Source organism: Pogona vitticeps, chromosome 7 (genome assembly GCF_051106095.1).
Source record: "Pogona vitticeps strain Pit_001003342236 chromosome 7, PviZW2.1, whole genome shotgun sequence".
NCBI lineage: Eukaryota > Metazoa > Chordata > Lepidosauria > Squamata > Agamidae > Pogona > Pogona vitticeps.
The window spans coordinates 11,785,935-11,795,732 of NC_135789.1; the positions used below are offsets into that span (position 1 = coordinate 11,785,935).

At 47.8% G+C, this 9,798-nt stretch overlaps 1 protein-coding gene across 1 annotated transcript in view; it reads right to left on the minus strand.

Annotated features, from left to right (window-relative positions):
* TMEM51 (transmembrane protein 51) overlaps window positions 1-303 on the minus strand; it is a 28,352-nt gene extending 28,049 nt beyond the window's left edge. The window contains exon 1 of the mRNA XM_072977799.2: window positions 156-303. The gene's annotated coding sequence lies outside the window, so the exon portion shown is untranslated. The remainder of the gene's footprint in view (window positions 1-155) is intronic.
* Between the last annotated feature and the right edge of the window lie 9,495 nt (window positions 304-9,798).

Below are 9,798 nucleotides of genomic sequence, written 5' to 3' on the forward strand. Positions count from 1 at the left end.
CCGGGGGCGCAGGATCGGGCCCCGGCACGGGGGAGGATTCCCCCTCTCCTCCTCTTCCTCCCTCTCCGCCGGGGGTCCCGGGGCCGGGGGTGCGCCTCCTTCCAGGGACGAGGACACGGGGGGGAGAGAACCGAAGACGGGGGGGGGGGGCTTACCTCCGCCTTCTGCGCCCGCGCCGTTCGCTCGCCCGTCCGTCCGCCCGTCGGTCCATCCTCCTTCCTTCCTTCCTTGTTCGGGCCCGGCGAGCTCGGCGCTTCCCCTGCGGAGGGTTGGCTGGAGGGAGGGGCGGCGGGGGGGCGCGGTCTCTCTCCCCCTCGGCCGAGCTGGCCCCGCCCCCGGGCTTCCCCCGGACGGGTCTCCTCCTCCTCCTCTCTCTCTCCCTCGGGGGGCCATCCCGGTGGGAGAGGAGGGAGGCTTCGCGGGGGGGGTGCGTGGGAGAGGGGGGCAGCGGGGCAGTGGATGCCCCTCCGACCTACCCTTTGGCCGGGGTACGACCCCACCCCCTTTTATCACAGCCCGGTCACCTGCAATTCCCCCCCCCCGCTCAGCAGGTTTGCCGAAAGGCGGTCTCTTTCAGGCCAGAAAGCGGGAGCAGCTGCCTCCTCCTCCTCGTCCTGCCCCCCCCGCCAAGTAAAAGGGCCCGATCCTCCTACGCTGACGCTTCATGTCCGGCTCAGCAGTCCGCGGGGAGGGCGGCCCCTGGAGAGGACTCCCCGTGTGTTGCGGGGCGATGGGCTGGGTTCGAATCCACCCACCCACCGACCCGGCTTTGGAATGGTCCCTGGGGGAGCCCGTGCCTGAAACTCCTCCCTGGCCTCGCAAGCCCTTTTGGGGTCGCCGGATACGCCGCACGCTTCGGCCCGCCCCCTCTGACGCCAAGGGCCCCCTTTCTTGGACCCCCAGAATGGCCAGCTCGGTGGTCCTTTCCAGCTGGGGGACTTTCCCCTTCACGGACTTCACGCCTCCCTTCTTCTTCATCATCCTCATGCCTTCTGTCCTCACGCAGTGCAAACCGTTTTGGCAGCTGAGCGCCTGCATTTCCAGGTGGCCTGAAACTCTGGCTAGTCAGTTTCAGCTGCCTTCTCTCAAAGATTATATTATACAGTATTATATTGTATTATACTGCATTGCATTAAATTGGATTGCATTATATTAGGCTGAAGCAAATTCAAGGCCACACATTTTGCCCTCGCCAGCTGTTATGGGTCACCCCTGGATGATGTTAGAATTAGAAATTCCAGAAGGTGGTCTATGAAGTAGTTCCAATGTCATCGGCCTCTACCAGAGCTGTGAAAAAGTTACTTTTTTTCCACCAGCTTCCCTAGAATCACTGTGAGTCACAAGGAACTGGCAGAGCTGGAGAATATTTGGTTTATTTCCCCCCCACACACACACTTTTGTAGACTGCAATTCACGGTCGCCTGTTGGCGCTGCCTGGAAGGTTCTGGAAGTTCCAGTCTGGAAAATGAAGTATTCTAAGCTCTAGCCAGTTCTGGGAGTTACCATCGCTGAAAGGAACTTTCCTAAGTTCTTTATCTCTGTGCTGAATGTTTAGAGCACTTTGGACTCCGATTTAATTTCCTCTGGATTTCCCCTTCATCTTTTTCCTCCTCCAGTTCTGCATTCATTGGGTTTCTCTTCTCGGAAGGCTTGGGTGGATACTTCGGTAGGCTGGTTTGTTTTGAATCGCTCATGAAGGAAGCTTGTGGCTCAGTGGTTAAACCAAACCTGGGTTCAATCCCAGGCAGCTGGCTCAAGGTTCACTCAGCCTTCCATCCTTCTGAGGTCGGTAAATTGAGCACCTGTATCACGGGAGCTGGGGGCCATGTGTACCTCGCATCATTAAACTGTAAACTGCCCAGAGAGTGCTTTAAGCGCTATGGGGAGAAATACAAGCTGCACGCTTTGCTCTTTTTTTAAATTAAAAAAATCTCAACATTTAATGCTATTTATTTATTGGAGCCACAACAGGACATAAAAATAATACAATTGGATCATATCTTTGTTAAAAAACAACCTGATTGTAGCAGGAAAACCCACCGTTGGGCAACCACTTAGGATAAAACCACAAAAATGTGGAATCTTTTAATTTATCTAGAACATTTCACCAGTTTTTTTAGCCCAAAGAAAAGTAGGGGGGAAAGGAAAGGGGTTGAAAAAAGTCTAAAATAATCATCATCATAATAATGGTGTGGCCATAAATTCCCCTACTTTTTTACTCAGCCGTTTTGGAAATGCCAAGTGAAACACTTTTGTAGAGTTTGGGTTGCTTTTGTTGTGCCAACTAAATGTTCAGCCTACATTTTTTAAATACATGGATCAGGGGTGCCTGATTTTATTTTCAACTGCATGTAAGTGCTTGTCAATATCCGATGACATACTTTAGGTATGACTTCACTTTTGGGTTTGAAAAAGATGGGGCAATCTCTAGTGAGTTTAGCAAGTTCTGAACATGTACTGCACACAATGATTCAGCATCCTTCTTAGCGATAAACTCCGGAGTCCATCATGTGTCAAGCTTGTGGTTGGGAAGGGAGATGATTAAACACCAGCAGGGCATCGCATTGTTCGATTGCTGTTGCCTTAAAATGTCAGACCAGTAACTCAGCCTGATCCTATTCTGGGAGTTAGTCTCTTGTGTGTGGAATGATGCTTAGACACGGGGAAGGCTCAGACGTTACAGACCACTTGCGATTGGAAGAGGAAATTCCTTAACTGCCAGAAGCATCTGCTTGCACAACAGGAACATTTCTCACCTCCACAGAATCTGCAGATTTGTTTACTTTGTTTTATGATTGAGTTTCAGGACTTAGGCATAGTGTTCCTCGTCAGCCTGGTTTCTCAAACATGAAACACTCCCTGAGTTGTGTCTCTACAACATGAAGGTGATTTGATATCGAGCCCTGTTGGCAGGGCCTCTAAGAGGAAGTTTGTCAGGAGGTTCAAAGTTTCCTTCCCTGTGTTCTGCCTTTAAGGCCTAATGCTCTTATACTCCCTCGCAATTTATCTCTCCGCAATAAATATAAATAAAATAAAAGGGTGAGATGAGAAAGCACGTTTGGTTTGAACATCTTTGTGTTACAATACAGATAGCGGAGAAGAATTCACATTGAAACAACCTTTTATGTTGCAGTGCAGATCAGATGATCAGAAGACAAGTATTAGTAAAAAAAAGTAGATAAACATACTATTTACTTTTTAAAAGTAAATAGTAAGCCTTGTTTTGTGAAAAATGTCAAATTGCAGCAGGAAAATTAAGTGTTTTGGCGATGTTTGATTCAACACTTGGCCAAGCCAAATCCATAAGATGTTCCTGAGACATTGTAGATCTTAAATAATTCTAAATTAGCTTACGTTTGCTAAATGAACTATCTCCAGAAGCTATTGTTGCTGGAATTGTTTAATATTTTATTTATTTTATTTATATCCCGCCTATCTGGTCTTCTGACCACTCTAGGCGGCTAGTATTCTTAAGCTAACACAAACATTTGGAAAACAGGTCACCAAGTTTGTACACTGTTAACAAGTTCAACTTTAACAGAAATTTGACGGCCTAAACAAAATGCTGGGCATTTAAAGAATTTGCTTTATGTTGCATTTATTTTCCAAAATCATTGCCATCAAGGTCAGCAGGATGTTGCTCTGAGAAAAAGATAAATCTTTTCTCTCCACATCACTTCCGGACATCGTGAGATATCTCCATATGAAACCCAGTTTTTCTGCCAACTGACTAATAGAGCATTGAAGGGAGACAGTTAAATCCTGCTATAAGATTGTCTACCAAACATAAAACACACTGTCTGAAGCAGACCTCTTATGGAGTCTCATCCGTGTCATCCATTTCTTCTGTGTCGTCATGTGGTCCTACCCTCTTGCGCCTGACTCCATCACATCTACAGAAGAGTTTCATTTCTATATTTAGGTTTGATGCAACCAGTTTGGCTTCATTCCACAGGCATTTCCATTTGTTTTGAAGTTTTGTCAGCTCTGCGAAGAGAGTTTCTACGTTTGCTACCTCAACATCCAGTGTTGCATCTCTGGCTTGGATGACCTTGTTGCAAATATCTTTGCCAGCTGATAATTTTGTGCCAAACGGTCGACATTAACACACAGACAAAGGATGTCGCATGTAATAAAACTCCTTGGGCCTCGTTTCTTGTTTCGGCCGTCACGTTTAGTTCTGGGAGGCCTTCCAGGGTTAATTGAATGCCAAGCAAGTGAGACACAAGAGGCTTTATACATTCAACAGGATCTGACCACCTTGTTTCAGACAAACCATGAAGAGTAATTCCCACCGCTCAGGACTGGAACTGAACAGGAGGGACATTGTTTGAGCTATTCTGAAAAAGGTTATTGTTCCAGGTATGTACTCAACAGCATCGTTCCCGCACAAGTTGAGGGTGTGACAACCGGAAGGTGAAAAAAATGGCTGTTGAGCACTGCTCTCTCGTATTTTTGCTTGTGCACCTTCGTAATTTCCGGCCATATTTGCCCCATTACTATAGGCTTCTGCTCTACATTCAGTGAGAGGTCATTCGCAACCTGATTCCTGAGGCATGGAGATGTGAAAGAATTGTGGTCTTTCTAGGAAGGGGGGTGTCCACACAGAGAGGGGAGCCACTCTCCCGAAGGCGCTTCCCCGTGCAGTGGCTTGACTTCCTGGGCAGCAGCAACACCCAAAGGAGAGCCTTGAGGAGGACGTCAGAGGCCGGGAAAGTATCCTTCCTCCTTTTCCAAACCGTGGGACCCCCACCCCCAAAAGGCCAAATGTTGGGGAAGGTGGCTCTCAGCAGGGTCCCCCACTAAGGCTGCTGTAGCTCTTCCTTTTCCACCTTATCCTCACCCCAACCCTGTGAGGTAGGTTAGTTTTAAATGGGAGATGGACCAAAAACTCCACAATTCACACCCAAGTCCTTCTAGTCTGGCACACTAACCACTCGACCAAGCCTCTCAACCCAGGGTCTATGTGCAAAAGTGCGATCCATGTCTTCAGATCTCCTGCGCGTAGGCAAATCATTTCTGGAAAGGCACACACACCCCTGGAGATATAGGGTTGCCATGACTACAAAAGCTACTACCATTCCCATAGTCCCTGAGTCAAGAGGTGTCCCCTTTCCCAGCTTTGCACAGATGTGCAAACAGCTGCACTCATGAATTCTATGGCTGTAGGACCAGCGATTCCCAATCTGGGCTCTCCTGATGTCCTTGGACTCAAACTCCCAGAAGCCTCCACCATTGGCTCTGCGGGCCAGGATTTCTGGGCCTTGCAGACCAGGAACATCTGGGGACTCAAAGCGGAGAACTTCTGCTGCGGAGAGATTTAACAGGAGCAATTCACCTGGTGGCCAGTAGAGGTCACCCCACGAGTAAAAGTAAGTTGCTGAGCCAGGCTGATTGATTTCTCTTGCAAAGGGTGGAGGGAATAAATATGTTACCATAGTAACCATGGACCATCTATTGAAGGCTATCTATTCCCCATCACAGAGCTACAACGACAGAGCGTCAATGCCACCCACTAAATGAAAAGCAATATAGATTTGGCCTTTGGGGGGGTGTCTTCCATTTTGTGGAGTTTTTTGGGGGGGGGTACAAATGGGAGTTTTCTTCCCCATAAAGACATTAGCCAAGAACAAAACAAGTTACTGTACATGTTAACAATGACAGCCAGTTTACATTAACCCCCCCCCCCTCAATCACAAACACTCGGAGGCCCACCAAGCGGTTGCTCAGAGAGCACCTGATTCTAAAGCTTGGGAAAGTTACTTTTTTAAAGACTTGAACTCCCAGGATCCTCAGCCAGCCCTGCCAGGAGTTCCCCCCTCCGAAAGGGAGCGGTGACTGGTTTTAACTGGAAGTCCACATGGAATCCACTCCCATTGGTCTGGAGACTCTGGCAGCTGTCACGCAGGAAAGCTGACGGATTGCCAAGCTCCGGTCACTTCTGACTCCCAAGACCAAATGTTTTGAGTTCCACCGGCTCGTCTTGGCCTCGTGAGAGGCAGGGGGCAGAGGGAAGGCTTGCGCCGTTGCTTCAGCAGCCCCTCGGTTTGCCCTTCGCTTCTTCAACGCCTTAGAAGTGGCCTTTAGGAACGGCTGTCCGTGGATGCGAGGAGACGGCCCCGTGGTCTGTCCCAGCCCGTCCGGATCCGAGAAACATGGTCCCTTGGAGGGGCAGTGTGCCATCTGGGGCAATATCCTCGCATGCAAGGGTCCACCACATGGCAGCTCAACTGTCCACAGCGGCAGGAGGCCGGCCGACCCTCTTTCCCTTTAAAGGGAAAGAAAACAAAAGGAAAGCAAAACAGAAATGTCCTTCCTCATTCTCCTCCCTTCATCCAAGGAGATGACAGGTCTTGCCACTTGGCTGCATAGGGGAAGGAAGGGAAGTTTTGCATTTCTTTTTTAATGGCACCTGACACAACTTTTAAAAGCCCTTTCCAAGTATTGCCAATGTGTTAACAACAATGAAGAAGACGTGGAAAGCTTTATCCCCGCTCCCCTCAGCAGGCAAGCAAACAGGGCGCGATCAGATGGGCGTCTGTCCTGTGGCTTGGTCCAGGTGGGGGGGGAGAGGGCGGTCCTGGGTCACTCCTTTTCATGGCAGCCACATGAGGTATGTGCCACAGATCACCACCCTGAATCGCTGCCTGCCTGCCCCTCGCAGCCAGTTGCTGAGATAAAGCCTGTCCAACAGCCTTTAACAATGAAAGCCAACGGCTCAGTTACTTTTGAGTAAGTGTAAGTAAACAATGAGACCTCGGGGCTCCCGAAACCGTCATGGCAGCTAATCCATTTTGTTAAGTTACATTTCAGGTGCTTCGTTCCCTGCACTTTGCCACACGGCAAAGGCTAACTGGCTTGGGGGGGGGGACTGTAAATGTGGGAGAGAAAGCCACCAGGGACGGGCATTCGTATTCCAAGAGCTAGACATAGAAAGACACCATGTCCATACAGCTGGAGAGGGATTATCGGAGGCCTGGGATCTCTCACCCACCGAGCACTTACCTCCTCATACATCAAGCTAATTACAGTGGTGCCTCGCTAGACAGTTGCCCCACATGACAGTTTTTCCGCTAGACATTGGCTTTTTGTGATCACTATAGCGATTCGCAAAACAGTGATTCCTATGAGGGAATTTCGCTGGACAGTGTTTGGTCCCTGCTTCGCAAACCAATTTCCGCTAGATGATTTTGACAGCTCCCTCCGCGCTCGCAAAACCAGTGTTTTCAGGACCTAAGCTTCGCAAGACAACGATTTAAACAGCTGACTGGCGGTTCGCAAAGGGAAGGCGAGCATCCAGTTTCCCATTTCAAGAGGCCTGGGAGAGGGAAAGAGGGGCAACCTGCCAGCCATTGGGAAGAGAGGGGAGAGGGGCGAGAGAGGAGGTGCCCCCTCTCCTCATCTCCATCTGCCCAGGAAGAGAAAAGGAAATGTCGGTGTGATCTTCCAGAGATCAGGGCGGGAGTGAACAGCCTCTCCAGTCTATTCCGGGGCCAAATCCAAATTCGCAGGCGTTCCCAGGAGTATGCCTTCCAGGGATCTGCTGGACCAAAGGCGGAAGAGGCAGGATCCTGCCATCGGCAGAGGCTTTAAGCTAACCCTCATCCAGAAAGACAGGTTAATGTTCCAGAGTTAGATCTTATGGCACAATTTTATTCACACAGATTTAGACTTGCAAGGCAGACATGATGCTGCCCTTTGAAGAGTGACAAAACCACATCTCCCCCCCCCCCCCGTTTTCAGCTGCCTGCTATGTTGTGGGTTGCAATTCCTGTTGTTGTCCTTATGCATGCATAACAGCTGCATCCCAGTCATGAGAATCATCCCAACAAATTTTCAGTTATCCCTATGAAGTCGTACGTATTTACCTTCCGGAACGAAGATGTACCTGTTACCCAAACGGAACAGGTCGCTTGTGGGGCCGAGCTTTAGCAGCCCCTTTTTCCGAGAGGCCTCCCTCAGCTGGCCTTGCCGTGGGGCGCTGGATCAGCAGAGCTACTTCCAAGCTGTTGGGAAAGAGGTCTCTGGTTCCTCCGAACTTGACAGGGGTGGTGGGTGGGTGGCCTCTGCATCGACTAGGCAGGGAAGCTTCTCGAGGCTCATCATGACTGCCGCCCTGCTGCTCGCTGGAGCAGAGTTTGGAAGGAATACTGTGCATTGCCCCCAACATGACTGTGTGTTGTTATTTCTTTTCATGGATAATGAGAGAGAGTGTCATGGAGTTACTTAAAACGACAAAGGAAGAAATGGGGCATTTAAAAATTCCCCTACTCGTTGTGAGCGAAGTAAAGTGGCCTGGAATAGGAAATTTTCAGTCAGATAATTGCAAAGTGTTTTACACTGGCAGTGACCAAAATAAAACAAAAAACAGTGCAGCACTAATGCTGTGGGAAGAGGGAGCACAAGCAGTTACAGGTTACGAGGCTAAGAAGTCTGATTCAATGGCCTTTAAGCACAGAGGCCATCCAGATTGATGTTCCAACTAGAGAGACTGAAGAAGAAGGAATGGAAATGTTTGTGCAAACGTCCAGAATAAATGATCAAAACAAGGTGTGCTATTTAGCACTGGAATTCAAAGGTCGGGGGAAAGGATAATTAAACATTGTTGTTGAATTTTGCCTAGATCTCACAAATGAAGCAGGAGAACAACTTGCAAACAACCTGCTTATTGCAAAAATATAAATAAAAATAAAAAAAAATAAAAAAATCCAACAGGCAACTGAACTTATTAGGACATCACTTAATGCCTAATGCCTAATGCCTAATCAGACAACATAACTGGAACTAGCAGATGGAGAATCTGTATTCTCTCTGCTAAAACAAGAGCAGGAGCAGATTGTGGCATTGTCCATGAACTGATAATATTTTAAAATTACATTAGAACTGAAGAACACAAAAATAATCATAGTGGCAAATACGTTTTAACATCTCTGAGGACTTTAAAGTTAATTGAAAAATCAGGTTCCTATTACTAAACTCAATTGTGTATTCAAAACACAGATTATTGTTAGAGAAAGGACAAATCCTTTGATCAAAAGGAAAGAAAAACCTAGATGGATAACTAATGAAATTCTGAAGGACAAAGGAGGAGCAAAAATAAAAAATGACAGAAATTTGGTCAGAATCCTGGGTTTCAGACATACAAGTTATGAGTGCCCTTGAGCAGCTGGCTTGGAGGGAAACCCAATCTTTACCAAACTGGGAGGGGTTGTAGTGGGGGGACAGCCATGGGAGTTTTCTCTGTGATTTTGGTGTCTCTAGGTGTCTGGGGGAAACTTTTGGGGGTCCGTTTGTGGGTGTATAACCTGGGCATCTGAGACCCAATTTTCACCAAACCTGGAGAGATTGCAGAGGAGAATCCGAGGAAGCTTCTCAGAAAATCTGGTGTCTCTAGGTGACTGGGGGATCATTTTATTTCTAAACGAATCAATGAATGAAAAATCGCTAAAAATTAATTGATTCATATTCGTTGGGGGCATTGATTCATACGAATAAGAATTGACAAACTAGCAATTTTTGAACAAATTTGGTGATTCATTTTTAATTCATGCCCATCTCTACCACAGACCATTGCCTTTATTTCCCATTCAAGTAAAGTGACGTTCAAGATACTGCAAACAATATAATATAGAGTAAGAAATGACTGGTGATCAAGCTGGATTCTGAAAAGGAAGAGGCCGTATAGCTGCTATCGCAAACATACATTAGATTCTACTGGTAAGAATCTAATTTCAGAGGATCATTCTACGCCCCTGGCTGTGTGGATTATGAGACGCTGTGGATTGTTGTAGACATGCT